Source organism: Corvus kubaryi, unplaced genomic scaffold (genome assembly GCF_017639235.1).
Source record: "Corvus kubaryi isolate FWS band 111438036 unplaced genomic scaffold, C.kubaryi_AGA036_p1.0 37391, whole genome shotgun sequence".
Lineage (NCBI taxonomy): Eukaryota > Metazoa > Chordata > Aves > Passeriformes > Corvidae > Corvus > Corvus kubaryi.
In genome coordinates this window covers 183,264-202,258 of record NW_024581130.1, presented here as the reverse complement: position 1 = coordinate 202,258, position 18,995 = coordinate 183,264, and the positions used below count along the sequence as shown (strand labels likewise).

Here is an 18,995-nt window from a genome sequence, read left to right as displayed (position 1 = left end):
CATTCAAAAAATACTATTTGTACAAAGCCATTATCAAAAAAAACTGCATTCCCTCAATTTTATTATGTGCCCTGTGATACAGAACATTTTTCTTAAAGCCCAGGTTATGGGGTCAAATGTTGCATAAATTAACAGCAGAAAACGAAGAAAAAAAGACTGTAACCCTCTTGGCTATAAGCAAAAAGTTGAAAGCATGAAAGGGATGCAGAATAAAAGCTCAGAATGTCAAAATGATCCTCCTTAAATACAAATATCTCATCACTTCAGTTCTAATATGATTATTTTTGCAGGGCTTGCCCTACTTTTTTTTTTTTTAACTTTTAGGATTAGTTATAGTGCAATGTGTTAGAGACCCTAGAGACATTCTGATGACATAAAATGCAAATGAGATTAAAGTGCTTTTGTGTTTGCCTCTCTGTGACCCACTGAGGGATCAACAGAGAGGTGACTGTTTCAATCCTGCTCTAGACAATTCCTGAGTTTACAGGTACTTGTTTCTCCTGAAGAGGAGGGAACAGGAAAAGGATGATGCTCAAGCCAGAGCAGGCTGAGCCATGTTTCTGACTGGGGGGCTTTGGGAAACATCAGTGTCTCCAGGCACAGTATGTGCTGTCACACTGGCTGTAACCACAATCTATACCCATCACACCCAGCATGTTCTCACTAGGTACTGACTAAAATACAGTCACTAAAGCAAAATGTTTGTATTTTACCCTTTCGGGTTATGGCATTTATTTGTGAATTTTATTGAATTCTTTTTCTTCTTTGGTGAAATTTTAGCATTGCCACCATTTTTCCAAATGGATTCAGGAAAGGATTTTGAGATATCCCTGATGATGAGCACATTTGGGGAACCATCATTGTAGGCCATGCCCAAGGTCATGAGTTCTGTTCATGAGCTGTACAACTTCACCATGGAATCAGAGAATCACGGAATATCCTGAGTTGGAAGAGACCCACAAGGATCTCTGAAGTCCTAGTCTCAGCCCTGTACAGGACAGCCCCAAGAATCACACCATGTCTGGCACTTTTGAGAGTATTTTTAAAAAAACACAGCATTTTGTTAGTGCTTATTAAAACATAGCCCAGTCTGAGGTCTCAATTTTCAGAATAAACAAACCCTCTACCGGCATAAATTAATGACACATATTTGTAATCAATTTCTCTCCAATGTATTGACTAGGACTAGCCTGCTGATTTCTCCTGCTCTACCAGAATTATCATGGATTATGACAGAGTATCTCTTGTGGAAATGGTCCAGAGTTCACGTTTTTCTGTGCAATGCAAAAATACCTACCAGGATTGGAAAATTTCAAAACAATTGTGACAGTAATACTAAAGCATTAGCTGTAAAATGTAGGAAAAAACAAGGAATAATTAAAAACTTAAAGAAGAGAAGGAATTCTTCAAATAAATTGAAATGTGAAGGAATCCTGCAAATATGAATCTGCTTAACTGCATGTTTCATTTGAAATACCATTAAGGTGAAAAGCACATTACTTACTTTCCTTGCTACTGCACTGGGGAGGGAGCAAGGAGTGGGTTCAGAGAGCTCTTAGATAGAGTATCTTAATGGATCAGGGTCTAATTGCTAAGCCCCTGGGCTAAGCCATCGTTTTTGAAGCTGACACCTCCAGATGCTGAATAAGCAAAGCTTTCCAGCAGGCACAAAACCTGGAAAGGGATATTTAAAAACTCTACAAAGATTCTATGAGACATTCTTCAGGGAATATGGAGATCGTGGATCTTGACTCCCATCCCCAAAGAGTTGGTTCATTACAGGCTGTACCAGTAACATGTCTTAGATGATGCAAATCATCAGACTACCCTCCCTGTCTCTGTGGTGAATCACTGCTTAACTTCTAGGCATTTACTTTCTGTCCAAGGGTGTACTTCATTCTTAACCTCTCTCCTTAACCCAGGAAATTATTTCAGGCTTGTTATTCAACAAAACAGCTTAGTGCTTCCTTCACTTTATTGCATAATTTTTATTAAAAATATACATATCAATTGCTTGCTAAAGAGAGAGCAAGGCTTTGACACATGCTTAGGGCCAGTCATGTGTGCAGCCTCGACTGGAGCTCATGGGAGAGAATGGATATACCCTGGTTTGCTGGAGCAGTTGTAGAGCTGTGGTATCCTACCACTTCTAGTAAACCCCCTGGCAAAGCTGGGTGGGCTTATGGGCTCACGTTCCAGCTCATCATACTGCCCATTCTACAGTACAAGGGCACTGAACATGTGCTGGACACAACTCACTTGAGTTTGGTAAAATCAGCTGGAGTTCAGTAAAATTCTAATTACAGCCCATCCCCCAAGCATGGGAGATGTTGTTTTCCATAGCCTCTTGCTCCCCCTCCCTGCCTGCTGAGCTCTGCACAGGCCTTACAGAGATAATGTCAAGCTGAGAGGAACTCACCTGAATTACACAGGGCATGTTGCACATACGTGCACATATATATGCATGTGCGTTTTCAGACATGAGCTTGAAAATCGTAGAATCACAGAATGATTTGGATCGGAAGGGACCTTAAAGATCATTTAGTTCCAACCCCACTGCCATGGGCAGGGACACCTTCCACCAGACCAAGTTGCTCAGACCCCAATCCAACCTGGCCTTGAACACTTCCAGCGATGGGGCAGACACAGCTTCTCTGGACAACCTGTTCCAGAGCCTTACCACCCTCACAGGGAAGAATTTTAACATTTAATCTAAACCTACTCTCTGTCAGTTTGAAGCCATTCCCCTCTGTCCTGTCACTCCAGGCCCTTGTAAATAGTCCCTCTCCATCTTTCCTGTGGGCTCCCTTCAGGTACTGGAAGGCCACAATTAGATCACCCCAAAGCCTTCTCTTTTCCAGGCTGAACAATCCCAATTCTCTCAGCCTTTTCTCAAAGGAGAAGTGCTCCAGCCCTCTGATCATCTTGGTGTCTCCTCTGGACTGGCTCCAACAGGTCCACATTTTTCCTGTGCCAAGATCCCAGCCCCCAGTTTAGAAGGGCGGATGGCCTGGCTGAGAGCCCTGGTCCCACAACTAATACCCTGTACCTACTCTAACAAAAAGAGGACTTTAGGGGAGAGGATGGCTCACAATACTTAGGTTAGGGAGTAACAGGAAAGCATGGGAAAATCAAGGACACCAACAGATCCAAGAGAAGTATGGAGATGAGATGTTTCTCTGGAAGTGCACCAAGGAGATGAAGCAAGCCTTCGGTGGCTGCAGCAGAGAACAAGGGCTAAGAGATATTGAAATGGCTTGATCCCTTTCTGGGAGAAGCTGCACAGCTTAGCAGGCACAGGGTGAGTGGGTGTCCTATAATTTTTTTTAAAGGAAAAAACAACACCTCTCCATTACTGTGAACTGTTACATTTTAATGCAATAAATACACTGGAAAGCAGATCTAGACAAGGCAGTTATAGTACAGAGGTTCCACCTCTCCAAACATTCTAGGATGCTTGCTTTTTTGTTACTAATTTTATTAGATTTTACAGCCTTATCAGAATGGAAATCAAAGAATTAAGCCAGATGTTACTGTTCCTCCAGTGTATTCTTACTGTAAATAATTTCTTCATTGAAAATTAATTTTCAGTAGCAAGTCTTGGGCATCATGACACTACTTATTAAAAATGCAAATACTAATATCGCTAAGTTATTCTGTACTGTTTAAACATTAAGACTTTTTTTTCTATGAAAACACTACAGGACTAAACACTATATGGATTTTGTAATGCTAAATATAAAGGATAAACAAAAAACGAGGCAGACTTGTTTTTCCATAGTTATATTAAAACCTCACAGTAAATCTTGAAAAGTAAGCCAAAGCTTTAGTGAATGTAATACACTGTCTTTGCAAGTGCTTTAATTTGGGATAAATCCTGCACTGCTATAGAGCTCTACCAAAAATGGAATCAGTAAGAGCACAGGAAGGAACTGGAACAGTTTCTCTAAAACACTGATCAGGAAGGAATGAGAAGCAAGAGCTTCAAGCTACTGGCAGAGGTATCAAAAGCAATAATTTCTTCTTCTCATCTTAGGAAAAAACAGCAACACTTCAATATCTCATCAACCTTCCCTGGGTATTTTCAAACTATTTTGGGTTTACCCAGAGTGTCTTAACTGCTCTTCTCATTTTCCTTCTCTTTTGCTACGTAAACCAAAATAAAATACTCTTCCAGGAAGAAGCCAAGTCTCCTGCCAGCACTGACATTCATCCATTTAAAATTTTGACAAGCTCAATGTAAGTGGGCCCCATATATTACAAAGTTATCTGACATCATTCCTTCAAAGGTCTGTTAAGGTGATCTAGCTCAAAATAATTGTACATTTCCAGAATATGCTGATTCTAACTGCGCCAAACATCACAATCAAATAGAGAACCATAACAGACTTAAATACAACATTAAACCAAACTCTGAGAAAGAGGGATCCTGAAGTTCTTTTGCTCTTTCAGTCTCAATAAATGAGACATGTTTTTCCTGTTGATGGTCATTGGTAGGTGCTTTGCAAAAATCCCATCTGCTTCTACAGAGGAAAACATTCTCAAAATGGTTTATGTAGTAACAGAGACTCATTTTATGGAAAAGGCTGACAGTCACTGTATGGTGTTTGGGTTCAGAAGGCCAGGATTTGAGACGTTCAAATGAGAAACTTCAAGCTGTAACAAATACCTGTGTTCTTTATGAATACCAGATGCCATAGACTAAAAAACCACCACGGATTCATTGGTGTAATAATTTTTTGGGCACCTACACTGCAAGGTCCTGTTCCTTGCTCTGACACTGGTGTCCTTGGTGGGCTTAAAGAGATCAATTCAACCTCAAAGAGATTGTGTGTGTCTATGACGTACCTTTATTTTTACAGCTGTATTGTGAAGTAACTACATCTGGTGCCTTTGTAAAGCATTTTGACATCTAATGGTACAGAAAGAAGTGACTTAGGTTCCCAGTTTCCTAGTGCTGTTCTGTACCTTCAAAATGCTGTGGACTGAAGACTCCAGTGCAGAGCACAGAAGCAGCAGAGGAAGCTTCTGAGTAAGAATGGAAGAACGCAGTCCACAGCAGCTGCTTTCTATAACAGAATTACAGACACAAGCACACAGCGTTTATCTTGTTCCTATTACCGTCCACACAGCAGCATGTGGAAAGAATACTTGTGTTTTTATCTACAGATAATGCCTTGACCATTTTCTCCAGCCTTTCATTGGAGGCATTATACATCAGGGACTTCATCTCCAGCCCTGTTTTGTCTTAAGAAGCATTAAGGGGAGGTGATGAGGAGCAGAGAGGTTTCTGATGGGCCACTAGGGAAAGGAGTTACTGAGTGAAAATGTCAAGGTAGAAATTCTTGGCACCGTAATCAAGACAGGCTCTCAGGACTTTTTAAAATATGTCTTTAAATCTACTTACAGTCTGGCTGAAACCAGATTTACAGTCTATTTTTGCAGCTGCCAGTCTCCACTTAGAAAAGCTTTAGTGTTGGATATGGATAGTGCACTTCAAAAGGTAGACAGAAACCTTTGAAGTGCACATAGACTGATGTGAAGGGTTGCTCGAAAGTATAGGTTTCCTCTGACAACAAAGGTATTTAGAAATGTTAGGATCCCAAAGGTGCTCAGGATTTCATCTGTCTAGGTGCACAAAGCCTTAGATTTTACATCTAAGTGTGTTTACGTATTTAGAAAGTGCATTTTCCATATTTACCTTGGTTTTGTATGTGCATAGGTGAGGGAAAGAAGTCATCTATTTATACTGTGATGTTTTTCCATTTAAGAATTTTTCAACAGTATCTTTGAACTTATGGGAACACACATGGAAAATATCCATATGGGCCAACTCCTGAATCAGCATAAATCAATTGTCGTTAACAAAACACATCTTTTAATATTCAAATTTTGAAAATGTGCAAAATCTGGCATTTCATTATCTTCTTTTGAATAACTTTTTAGAATGTTTATAGTATTTATCAAAGCACACACATTGAACCTTAAATTGTTAATGGACTAGGTTATTTTGTAAAATATTTATGTATAATAATCCTTCTGAAAAGGATGAAAAGATCTTATTCAAACTACCCATTGACAAAACCCACTTCTTGTATGTATAGAGGGGCTTTTTTCACTTAGGTCAAATAACTGTCACAAAAATAAATTCAGGTACAAGCAAATCCCCTAGCCTATAACAACTAATGGTAAAATTTTATTTCAAGAGTATTTATCTAGAGACGTATGAAGGCAGCTAACTGAATAGATTTAAGCACTGTTGATACTGCAGAACAGTTCAGTACTGTTGCTATTGTATTTCTACTAAAAATGAGACTTGCATTTTTCAGGTTTTGGCCAGAGTTCTAGCAACACGTTTAATATACAGGTTTGAGACAAAAAGGCAAAAAAAGTGTTTTTACTGGAGGCCTGCAGAAGGTTTATTGCAAAAGATGAAATTTGGGCAAATATGTTTTGAAACAATTTCACCCAGCTTAGCTACAACAGGGTAATTTATCAGGTGATTTACTAAGAATCTGCTGAAGTACACACAACTTCCTGTTTAAATGTTGTTTTGGTATAAGTCTGCTGTTGTCAATTGACCCATAGCTGCTTTGTAACATCTTTTAGTGTGAGAATGCCACTTTTACTAATAACTGGAAGTTCAAGGAAAATAATATTTAAGTGTGCCTATAATACTAGAAAAGAGGCTTTTTATTTTTACTCCAAAGTGTGGCATTCAAAAGGAAAGCTACTTTGACCCTTAAAATAACCTCATATATTGTTAAGAAAGCACCACAAGTACCCTTCTACTGGCTTTATCCCCTGGAGAAAAGGAAGTTAAGTACACATGCAGAAAACAAACAAATTTTAAGTTGAATTGATTTTAGAAAGTAAGCAAATATATTGGAGGCTTTTTTTTTCCTTACAGCCAACCACTTTACGCTTCCAGTATAATAAGATAAGGGGAAAAGAAGTGTAAGGAAGCTCATGCATGGAGCTAGATCCACCAAAGGAGGAGGACAGTTTTGCATCAGTTTGCTGGGTCAAAGCTGACCTTAAAACTAGAGTAGCTGGCAGCTGCTGGTTTTCTGCCCCATTTCAGCAATCTTTGAGCAGTTGTTGCAGTAGTTTGTGCACCTCCTTCTCCTGCCATCAGCACGGGGGCTGGTGGCCAGGGCCACTTTACTCCTGGCTGGTCTCCAGCTGCTAAAGCAGCTGGCCCCTTGAGGCTGCTGGCAATCAGTGAAAATCAAATAAGTCCTGTGCTGTGAACTGGTGCTGGAGTGAACTGATGCTGGGAAAGCACAGAGTTATTGTTCCTTCTTGGCCAGAAATGTAGATCAGCATTTTCAGACGACTGCTTTCTGTCTCAAAAGGTGTTTCAGTCTGCTTTAGAGCTTTAGAAATGTCACATTTAGGCACGTACATTTAGTCTTGTTATAATGAAACTGGAGAGATTAAAATCTTGAGAGAGAAAACAGAACAAAGCTTTAGGCAGCTTGATTTCATTAAAATTGTTCTGAATCAAAATTTAACCTAAGGACATACAAAGGCAGCCATATTTACATGGCAGGATGAAGCACATTCTGGAACAAGTTTTGCAGGGGGAGGCAAAGGAGAATGTAGCCATGTGTACATGTCCTTGTTCTAGTGATGGTCAAGTTTGGTTCTTTTTCACATGAACAATAATAGAATAGATATGAGGTCCTAATGTCAGAAACAGAAACAGGACTTTGTCTCATAAAGCCAATTCTGATTTGACTTTCACTTATCTGGAAAGTCTGTCAGAATCTAGCTGAGGGCAGAGCTGATCACAACCTCGTTAATAGGTAGGAATTCCAGACTTGTCTCACGGTCTCCCAGGTCACTTGACAGATGAGAGATTCCTTTTTCATCTTGTGTGTCTTTTTTTTCCCAGCCAGACTTGAAGGATAGAGAAAGAGTATCAGTCCTCTAACTCCACCCATTCCTATTGTACTGAGCCCTGCTGCTCACTCTGCTCTGTGGCAGCTTTTGTTGGTTCCCTGCCCTATCTCTTCAAATCTAAGTCAATATTTCCAGAGAAAATGCTGCTTAATGTCTTCAAAGAGTTAATTCCTTCTGTCTTTGTCTGTGCATGGTACAGCAGAGTAAAGAATAAAGAACAGACACAAAGTGATACGACCCCTGTATTTGTATTGAAGACTATAAAGTGATGCTTGTCCAAGAAAATGCACTTTCTTTGGCAAGCATGCTGATGCCAGGATTACATGTGAATATTAAAATCCCCAGAGAGACTGTGCTCTTTCTAAGGAACAGTTTTCCATATCAGGTTTCAGGTAGTGAGAACCTGGTTCTTTGCCTCATGCGTTAACTGGGATTGCAAATTCACTGTGAATTGATTTGTGGTCTGTCAGCAAATACAGCTAGAGCAACACCAGTTTCAGTGTACCTCCACGACTTGTTTCACTTTCCATCTTCTGAGCTTCCTAAGTATTGCTTCCGTGGCCCTTGCTGCTGTGAGATTCATCTTCAGCATCCCCAATTCTTCCTCTCCAGTTAAAGTTTCTCAGTTGAGGTAAGCAGGTAACCCACACATGGTGCTTTATTTTTGAGGACTGGTTGGTGTGATGAAGTATTGAAATGTGAAACAGTAATTTCTTTTTTACTGGTGAAGTTAAAAGGCAATTGCAAGTACTTGCCCCTGACTGCATTCCTCTAGAAACAGCCTGTCTTTGTGCGACTGGTTAGACTTCTCTAGAAAGGCAATGTACAAAAAGGCCTTATAACCAAGATACCATGCACAGGAGAACTAACACAGGTCACTGGACCAAAATGGGAAATTCTTCTTAAGATAATCACAAAGCAGTCCTGTGCACCTTGCCTAGGCAGACCCAATGCCTGGAGATACTGACTTCTGCTGAGTCACTCAGTGACTGAGAGGGGACCCCATCCATGTCTGTCAGTGTCTGCAGGGAGGGGTCAGAGCATGGACCAGGCTCTGCTCGGTGGTGCCCAACAATGGCACAAGAGGCCCTGGGCAGAAACTGATGCCCAGGAAGTTCCACCTGAACATGAGGAAGAAATTCACTGTGCAGTGACCGAGCACTGGAACAGATCACCCAGAGAGGGTGTGGAGGCCCTCACTGGAGATATCCAGAACCATGTGGACACAATCCTGTGACGTGTGCTCTGGGATGAACCTGCATGAGCAGGGGGATTGGACGAGATAACCCACTGTGGTCCCTTTCAGTGTGACCCATTGCAGGATTTGATGATCATCATAGCAGGTGGCTGTGGCATCTTTGGTTTGTGCACAGGCTCTACCTTTTCAATTCTATCCTGTGTTTGAAAAAAATAAAGGGTTCGATTCTGTCCTCTAAAAGTTCCCATTACACATGTGATGGCTCAGTGACCTTCCACAAGGTTTCCCCAGTTTCTTCTCCAGCACCAGTAACTAAATTCCCGAACATATTTTATTCATTCACCATCCTTCAATACTGTCCATGCTGCCCTAGCAACCAGTGCCACCTTTTCTGATCTGAGCCACAAGGCTCTCATTCTGACCATTTGCTGCTGATTTAGAAGTTGGCCTTTGTGCAAGCATGGATGACAGCTTTGCCACTTGCATCTTGTTTTATACATACTGGCATGGTGAACCTCGTTGCAATGAAGCAAATGTAATTGTCACAGAATTCAACAGTTTTTTTCCCTTTGAGAGACTGCTGTTCTTGTTAATATGCTTTACCTACTGGAATTAAAACACTAGGAGCAGAAACAGGGCCTTGGTAGTTCTGCAGAAATGGGAAAATCCTCCCTGTCTCAGCATTTAGCACAGGCCAAAGGGAAATACAGTATTTGGATGGGATTCCTAATCAGTTACCTGCACAATCCAATAGCTTTAATAAACTTCTACTTCTCAGCATCCCATCTACCTTATTCACAGATGTATTGCTTTGAGAATCTTCCAACAGTTAAATTTGAGACACGAGAAAAGGAAAGAGAGAGAAAACCCTCAGCCTCATCTTACCCCTGCCCAGAAAATTCAATACAAACATTACATTTGGACCGCCTTGCCTTGACTGCTGATTGATTGCTAAATTCACTACTGGCATCTCTACTGAAACACATGCAGGGAAGACTCTGGCCCTCTATTTTGAAGGTTCACCCAACTGTGCATCCATAAAATTGGAACAGCAGCAGTAATTTGGTTTCCTCTGGCTCTTTCAGTTTCTTTCTGGGTAAATCCCAACTGCCTTTTAGAGAGATTTGCTGCCGCTAATTTTTTTTAACAGACCATCTGTCTCTTTTTGTGTTCTAGAACATTCTTCCCCTTTTCTTGTCACGCTTCCAGCAGAGTGAGAAGTTAATTGGACTGCTTGTGCTGTAGATAGTTACCCGACTGCTGTTCTGCTGCTGGTGAAGCAGAAAAGACAAAAGGCCCCCCCGTCTACCCTCCCTTTCTCTGGGCAAGAAATCCTCCACTCCTCTCAGCAGGGAAGGGTCTTGGCACATTCATGGTTCCCCCAACAATTCTCTTACACTGAAGACATTGCAAACCCCTCCTGTAAAGCTTTAGGACCAGACTGGAAATAGCACAGGTAGGCAAAAGGGGCCAGGGGCTTTTTCTTCCCCCTCCCCAGGAAGAGTGTAGCTCTTACTGTTGTCATGCCCAGTTAGCTGAATTTGCAGCATATTTGCTGCAAATCTCTTAGAATTATGGAATGGTCTGTGTTGAAAGGGACCTTATGGGTCATCTGGTTCCAGCCTCCTGCCATGGGCAGGGACACCTTCCTCTAGACCAGGTTGTTCAGAGCTCCACCCAACCTGACCTTGAACACTTGCAGGGATGGGGCAGCCACAGCTTCTCTGGGCAATGTGTGCCAGGGTCTCACCATCCTCCCAGCAAGGAAATTCTTTGTAATATCTGATCTAAACCCACTCTCTGTTAGTTTGAAGCCATTCCCCCTTGTCCTGTAACTCCATGCTCTTGTACATAGTCTTTCTCCATCTTTCCTGTGAACTCTCTTCAGGGACTGGAAGGCCACAATTAGGTTACCATGAAGCTTTTTCTTCTCCAGGCTGATCACTGAACACCAGGCATAGCAGGGATATAACAAATACTCTTTGAAATGTGAAGCACAGCTGGACAGATTTTAAACAGTGCCCTATGCTGCCCCTTCAAGTCACAGGCATCATCAAAACAGAAGATATGCAGAAAGTAATTTTATTTTTCTACATATCTGGTCCTGACACTCACGTGTTCAACTTTTTCAGCTACAGTGGGTAGGAGATCTGCTTATTATACAAACCCTGCACATTCTGCATTCCATGTCAAAAAATTGAAACACAGAAGGTTTGAGAGAAGTGAAAACATGAAAGAACGTATGTTGCAATGACCCCCACTGACCACTGTCCAGGCTGGCTCCAGCGGTGTGCGGCAGGAGCGGGGAGCAGCTGGAGGCTCTTGGCTTTGAAGCTGCTCCCCTGGAGTTCAGCTCAACCCAGGGGAGCTGAAGCTCCAGGCACAGTGGCTGTCATCAATCCGGACGAGGGAGAGGATAAAAAGTAGCAAGGAGGCTTGCCACAGGAGATAATCCAAGTTTATTGAATGGTCTCCTCAGAGAACAAGCTTCAAGCAACTCTGGGTGATACCTAATAAGGGGAGACATTACCATTGGGAGGGCTTAACAGGGGACCAGTAGAGGTCCTTAGGGGAGGGATAGGGACGGGGATAGACATTCACTTAGGCCAATAGCCTCAAGGGGTGGAGGGAAAGGGATCACATGCCTCAATTGGGCATTGAGGTTTAAGGGCTTTCCAAAGGGGGAGGTATCCAGAGGGGCAGGACCTCGGGGGATTGACGGGGACCATATAAGGGTAAACTGGGAGGTTTCAGGTGATGGACACTGAACTTTCGGGAGCAATGGGAGGGGTTTGGGTGATTGATAGGGAAAGAGCCAGAACAAGGGGAGGAGAATAACCATATAGGGAGCACCAGGGGAGCAGCATGGGTCTAGGGCAAACCAACTGGGAGTGGGAGTGGGGAAGGTAGGGATGAACCATCGGGGTACAGAGAACATATAAAAATGCAATAAAAAAAAAGTCGCATCACCACAAATGTACTACTGATATAAGACTATATGCCATATTTTGCTGTGAGTCCTTCAAAGAAATCTGGAAATACTAATAGACCTTACTTGATTTCAGATACCTAGGTTGTTCCTGTTTCCCCGAATGGTTTGTACAGGCACCGGAGAGAAGGATTTTCTGGAATATGTCTAATCTATTTAAGGAAACCACCTTAGAGTAAGGTGAAGTACACCCTAGAAGTGTGTATTTTCTGTAATTGCACAGTCTAAATCACTAACACTGTTGTAGCTATCTTTGCTGCAGAGTTCTCTTTGACCAGATAAGTCCCCCCTAAAGAAACTGTTGGAAGAGTTCAGGAATAATCACTTAGGAAGCCATTAGAATTTGGCAAGAAAAGAAAGGCACACTGGTGCTAATGGCAGTGATTAGTGCTCTAATTCATCTGACAACAGGGTTATCACATCTGTGATACCTACTTGTGAGACAGAGCTCCATCACCTGGTCACCACTCTGACACTGGCCCTGATTTCTGAACTCCAACCTCATAGAATCATGGAATGGCCTGAGTTGGAAGGGACCTTAAAGATCATCTTGTTCCAACCTTTCTGCTGTGGACAGGGAGAACTTCTCCTAGACCAGGTTGCTCAGAGCCCCATCCAACCTCGTGTTGAAAACATCCAGGGACGGGGCATCCACAACTTCTCCGGGCAACCTGTTGCAATGTCTCACCACTCCCACTGAAAATAATTTTTTCCTAACATTTAATCTAAACCCACTCTCAGTCAGTTTGAATCCATTCCCTCCTGTCCTGTCACTATTTGCTCTTACTCACTGAGGAAATTCTGAGCCCACTTGGCCTGTCCACAGCCTCACGAGGCTTTGGAAAACCACAGTAAACAGGACACAAGACAGCTACAAATAAAGGAGGCATGTGGCAGCAAGGATGAAAATGAGTCCTACAGAGGACTGGAGAAAACTCTACACACAGCCAATGTCAGGCCTGTGTGCATCCAGTGAATAAAGATGCTGAAACAAGAACTACAGTTCATTGCTTTGCAAATATTTGCAAACACTGTAGGATGCACAACAGCTGAGGGATTATTTGCAGGAACAATGGAAAGTGTTTCTGCTAGGCAGTTTAGCCTGGAGAAAAGGAGGCCCAAGGGAGACCTTATCACTCTCTACAACTCCCTGACAGAACGGAGTAGCCAGGTTGGGCTGGGCTCTTCACCCAGGCAGCAAATGGCAGGAAAAGAGGACATGGCCTCAAGTTGCACCTCAGGGGAGGTTCCGGTTCGACCTCAGAAGGAATTTTTTCACAGAAAGGGTTGTTAAACATTGGAACTGTCAGAGAAATAGGTGACTCATCACCCCTGGAGGTGTTCAAGACTGGACATGGCACTTAGTGCTATGGTCTAGTTGACGAGGTGATGATTGGTCAAATTTTGGACTTGATAATCTTGGACCCTTTTCCAATATCAATGATTATGTGACTCTGTGATCATAGGAATATTAAAATTTAAAAAATGAAGCATTCACTGATTTATGCTGAGCACAGAAAAAGGCATACGGTGCCAAAAGTGATACTAAGTGATGCTTACAAATAATTTATTTTTATTGCAGGGTTGCAAGATAAAACAAACATTGTCTTGTTTCTCTGAAATATAGGCAAGGGGACAAAAACCCTGAAGAGGCATTAAATTGGAACCACTGTGAGAGAAGCTGAACATTACCAGGCACAATTGTATCTGTCTGCTCCTTCTGATCAGAAGGTGCTCTTCTGGAGGGGCAGTTTATACTTTTCAGGACACAGGTGAATTTTCAAAGGACTAATACCAGACAAACTATAATCCTATTACAAGTTCATAATTTATGCCTTTATAAATCTTCTTCTGCTTAATTTTACTTTTTCTAAGAAAGATGACATCAAAAGAGAATAGTTCCTAATTCTGGGAATGGGCCATATAAGCTCCAATCCCAAGTAACCTTCAACTTAATTTATCCTATATTTCTACACTACTTACAAGGGAAAAATTACTGGGGAGTTATCTTGTTCCACTTTTGCTGCCTAAATTATTGCCAGGGCTCTGAAACCAGAGCACAAGTCATGTTTTTTCAATCTTTTTGGAAAACACCTTTTCAAGAAACTACCACTTGGGAATTTTTATTTCACTGAGTGTCATGGGTAAGCAAAGCATAGTCCCGGAAGTGATGTTCTTGCAAAGGGGTACTTACAGCTCCTCTATGACCTGGCAGAACCTATCAGCTGGCCAGTTTGATTATGGACAATTTTTTAAGCCACTTAAATTCTGACCGCCTCTGTGATCCACATTTAAGAACAGACACACCCCGGGCAGAGCCCTCTCTCATTTCCGGTGCTGGGACAGGTGGCTGTGGGCCCCGTGTGGGGGCCAGCAGGCCCAGCCCAGGCCCTGCTCGGGCCAGGCCGGGCCAGGCCACAGCCATCCTGGAGCTGATGGGCCCTGTTCCACCTGCAGAACCCCCCCACAGCCCTGCTATGGGCAGACGGACTGGCCTGGCTCCCCCCCCCTCTCCAGTGCAGCCAAGATTCAGCTAAAGCTGCACCGCGGTCCAGCAAAAGATCATCTGACCAACAGTGATAAGCGACATTCCAGCTGCAAGGCCTAGGTGAGATTAACCCTTTTAGTACTGTGAAGAGCTGAAAACCTGAGGGAGAAGAAAGAGGAGATGCTTAAAGCTGAAATTCTGTTGTAAAGCTATGATGCATCAGAGTACCCGCTGTAATTTCATGAAGGCGGGGGGGTGGAGCATTCAACTTGTACTTGTGAGCAAAAGCACCTGCGCTGAGATAGGCAGATGCTGAAGCAGCTGTAATTTGATGAGAAGTTTGAACAGGGAGAGATGGAAGTGATGAGGACTCTTGCTCCAAATGGAAGAGAAGATCTCTGTTCCTAGACATGCCCCCAGAGATAGCCCTAAAGATGAGGATGAGGAGGACCCTTTGCTCCCACAGAAGGAGAAGGGCCTCTCTTCTTAGAGGTGAAATGCTGCCAGAGATGGGTGAAGAGAACTTTTGTTTCTGAACAGCTCAACCTTAAAATTGTACCCCAGTAATTAAAGAGTGGACCCTCGAAAGCAGTTGTGGGAAAAGCTGCAAGTCGTGGGAAGGGACTCACATGCGAGCAGAGAACCAACCTTGGCGGCTGGCTCGTTGTGATAATGTTTTCATAGCATGAACAAGAGAGACTCCTCTTCCTAAATGGACTGAACAAGGTTATTATGGAAGTGGTAAACAGACTGAACATCTCAAGTGCTGTCTTTTTACATTGTCAGTGGGAGAAGGGAGAAAGATGGGGGGAAGGAGAAGTGTTCTGAAGGTGTGGTATGATTTTTTTTCCCCCTCTTTCTTCTTTTAGGTCTGCTAATAAACTTCTTTATATTCTTTCAAGTTTTGTGCCTCCTTTGCTTTCCTCCTAATTCTTATCTCACAGAAGGTAAACAGTAATGAGTATTTTGGACCAAACCACTACACTGAGGAACTTAACTTGATAGGATGGATTGAACATGATGAATACAGAAATAACCTGCTTTCCTGTCTGGAAAATGTAGTGAAAACATAGCAACTGGTAGCTTTAAAAATGTGAATGATACTGAGATGCCAGTTCTAAAACTATCAAACCCATAACTGAATAAACATGTTTAAATACTGTGTAGTGGAAATTAGATACCACAGGAGAGAAATGAAGCCAGCAAGTTATTTCTCTGTGATGTAGCTAACCATAATACCTTAAAAGCATTGATGTGTAAAACTGTTCAGCATTCATGGGTTTTAAGTCTTAATAGACAGCTTGGGATTTTAACTCTGCTGAGGTTCTGTAGCAGAAAGCACAGAATTAAACTGGCTGAAAAAAATTCAGGGGGCAGTTTGGAGCCAATGCCTTAATAAAATAGGGTTAGCATTGTGGATTGGTGGCTTTTATTTCAGTGGGTGTGAGCAAAACCAAAATACCACTTGCCCAAAGAAAGGAGGTGGTTTTGGCCTTCGTTCATTTATATAAAAACTGTATAACTTCATCTGTGACAGGCCAGCCTTAGCTGAAACTTCCCATAAACTGATTAGTGCCATGGTCTAGAGGCACCTGGCAGACTGAAAATACAGAGATAATTTTTTCTTCAGCTACAAATGGATGCAAATTGAATGTTAAACTGGAAGAGTCACTGGGGACTTGCGGAGTGAAAAATAGATAAGAGAAACTAAAATAAAAGTGTCTGACAGGATTTTTCATTTCTGAGAGCCAACAGTACTTCATGATGGGCAACAAAGGAACAGATGTGTTGTAATAGGTTGCTTCATGGTTGCAAGACATTAATCTCTTGGCTGGACACACTAGTGAGGAGCTGGCAGCATTTCTTGTGAAGTTAAGAAAGAAGAGTCAAAAGCAGCATTGAATTAAAGTGGCAGCAAGCACTGGGACATCATAGCTAATGGTCTGGCCAGAGCTGTGGGCATTGGTAGGTGCAGCCAGCACACACCCCGTAAACTGCCTGAACACCATGGGGAGCATTTCGACATGGAAAGGTGTTCCATTGAAGCATGACTAACTTTGGGCTTGGAAAAATGGGGCAAGTCTCCAGTCTACAAAGACTAAGCTTCTCCTACAGAAAATGTGTGCCGGTAAAGTTGCAGCTCTTTGGCTGAGCGCTGGACTTAGGGTGCAGAGCTGAGCTCACAGAGGTCTACAGTCTAAGAGCATGGGACAACTCAGGATAGCATAAACCCAGACACATCTGCCCACAGCTGCAGCCACAGGTGACTGCCTGAGACCCTTATGTTCATGCATAAGTTTGTAGGCCTTTTTTCAACCTAGCTAAAATATAATTAAAATAACAACACTAAAATGCATTTAGAAAACAGCAAAACATAAAGGCAAAACCCTCTCATAATAGTAAATTATCATAGGTTGGTTTGGAATTTAAAGATCATCTACTTCCAACCCATGAGAAAGTATTTGTTTTCATAGGTTTGTTGTTTTTTTCCAAGTTAAATGTGGCCATGGGGACATAATTGCCAATATACAGATATGTATTTTATTAAGGTGTTATTAGTTTAAATTTGACCACTTTTTATCAAATTTATAACCACACAGATATAGTTCATATTTTATTTACAGAAACATATTGATTTTGCTGGTTCCTAAAAGGCACTTGGAAGACATGGTAATGGATTGGGAGCTGCTTTTTCTTTCAGATCAATTAGCATGAATTTCATGGACTGTATAAAATGGACACATTTACAAAGCTCAGCATATTCCTATGGCTTCTCATGCAGCACCAGCAGCACCCAAGCCACTTAGCACTAGTGACACAGTTGCTGGCAATGCTCATGAAGAAGTGAACGATCAAGCACGGGCTTTTGGCAGGCTCTGACACAGTCTAACTGAATTAATTCTGCTGATTATACCCCCTGCAGTATTTACTTGATGAAATACAAGCACTGAGAGCTGCTGCACGTATCCCTCTTCCAAAGGCGGTGCTCACTGGAATGTTTGTTTGGGTTCAGCCATTGCCATAGGTCAGCCAGCACTGCAGAGGTGGGGATTAATTTGCCTAATTGTTCTTCCTCGTTTTCTCCAGCCTTACCTATATTCTGTGCAAAAACTGGCTGAATTATTCTTGTGAAATACTAGCTAAGAAGTTTATATCCCTTTATTTTACTGTTGTTTACCAGATTGTCCAACCAGATTGGTTCACACAAATCAATTGCATCTTTTGTTTGTTCATTGGATAAGATTAGTTATATCCAGTTATCAGTTAATATCCATGACCTTTATGATGATTTTGTGTTACTTTGTGTCTTGTGATTGATCATTAAAATTGCATCATAAAATCTTGGATGCTTGGCTAACAGACTTTAATAAACTTCTGACCAAAATGATAAAAAATGAGATTTTTACAATTGAGTTACTCAATTTGAGGGCTGCTAAACATTTTTAAACATTGATCAAAGCAAAACCTTTGACAATTGGGTATTTTCAGAACTTTCTGATATTCTCAGATTTTTGAATGACATTAAAAATACAAGACAGATGTTTTTCTTCATTAAAAAAAAAGAAAATAAACCCACCAGTGCTAAAAATTCTCATTCAGAAGGGAAACCCTGCTGCTTCATGCAAATTGTGGTTCATTCTGCTGCCTGTTCTATGAAGTGATCACCTCAAACTGTATCTCTTTTCATACACTATGAACAGGACTTGAACATCAGCTCAGCAAATGGTAAGAGTCCAATATTTGATAGGAAGCAAGAGATAGACAGGGAGTCCAGTACAAAAAAGGAAAACGGCAATATTGGGAAAACAAACAGGAACAGTTAAAGCAGAACTTTCTAAAATAAATTCAGTATTTACATTTTAACATTTCCTAAACTGTCAATATTTTATTATTACTTTCTATTTTTGAGCAGCTTTGAGATTAATATTAGTTGCATATTTTGCTTTCGTAATCCTTTGACTGGCATTTGGCAAATGAGGTGATTTAATTTTAATAGTGCTTATTGATTACAAGTCAGACCTGAGAATAAAAAAAGAAGATCTAAATCTTCTTGGATATGTATAAATTTCTTGAAATAGAGGCTGACAGATTAATGTTGTGCTGCCACACCTGTGTGTTTTACATTCACTTGGACAATCTTCAGGTGCGTATTGCTGGGGCATTTAAGCCACATTCACAACCTTCTCAGGGTAGCACAGAATTTCTCATCCCACCTGTCTGCTGCTTCAATCTGTGTTGGCATCTGACAACTGCACAAACAGAGTTATGAATGCAGAATCATGGAATCATAGAGTCATGGAACTGGGCTGGAAGGGACCTTAAAGATCACCGAAGCAGAAAACAGACAGGGATGCCCTGTCTACCCTCCCTTTCCCTGGGCAGGAAATCCTCCACTCCTCTCAGCAGGGAAG

At 41.8% G+C, this 18,995-nt stretch overlaps 1 long non-coding RNA gene across 1 annotated transcript; it reads left to right on the top strand.

Annotated features, from left to right (window-relative positions):
* The first annotated feature begins 577 nt into the window (after nt 1-577).
* On the top strand, nt 578-15,158 carry LOC121669303. The gene is made up of 3 exons (XR_006017699.1): nt 578-589; nt 14,698-14,703; nt 14,936-15,158. It is a non-coding gene; the product is annotated as an uncharacterized LOC121669303 (long non-coding RNA).
* Nucleotides 15,159-18,995: the final 3,837 nt, after the last annotated feature.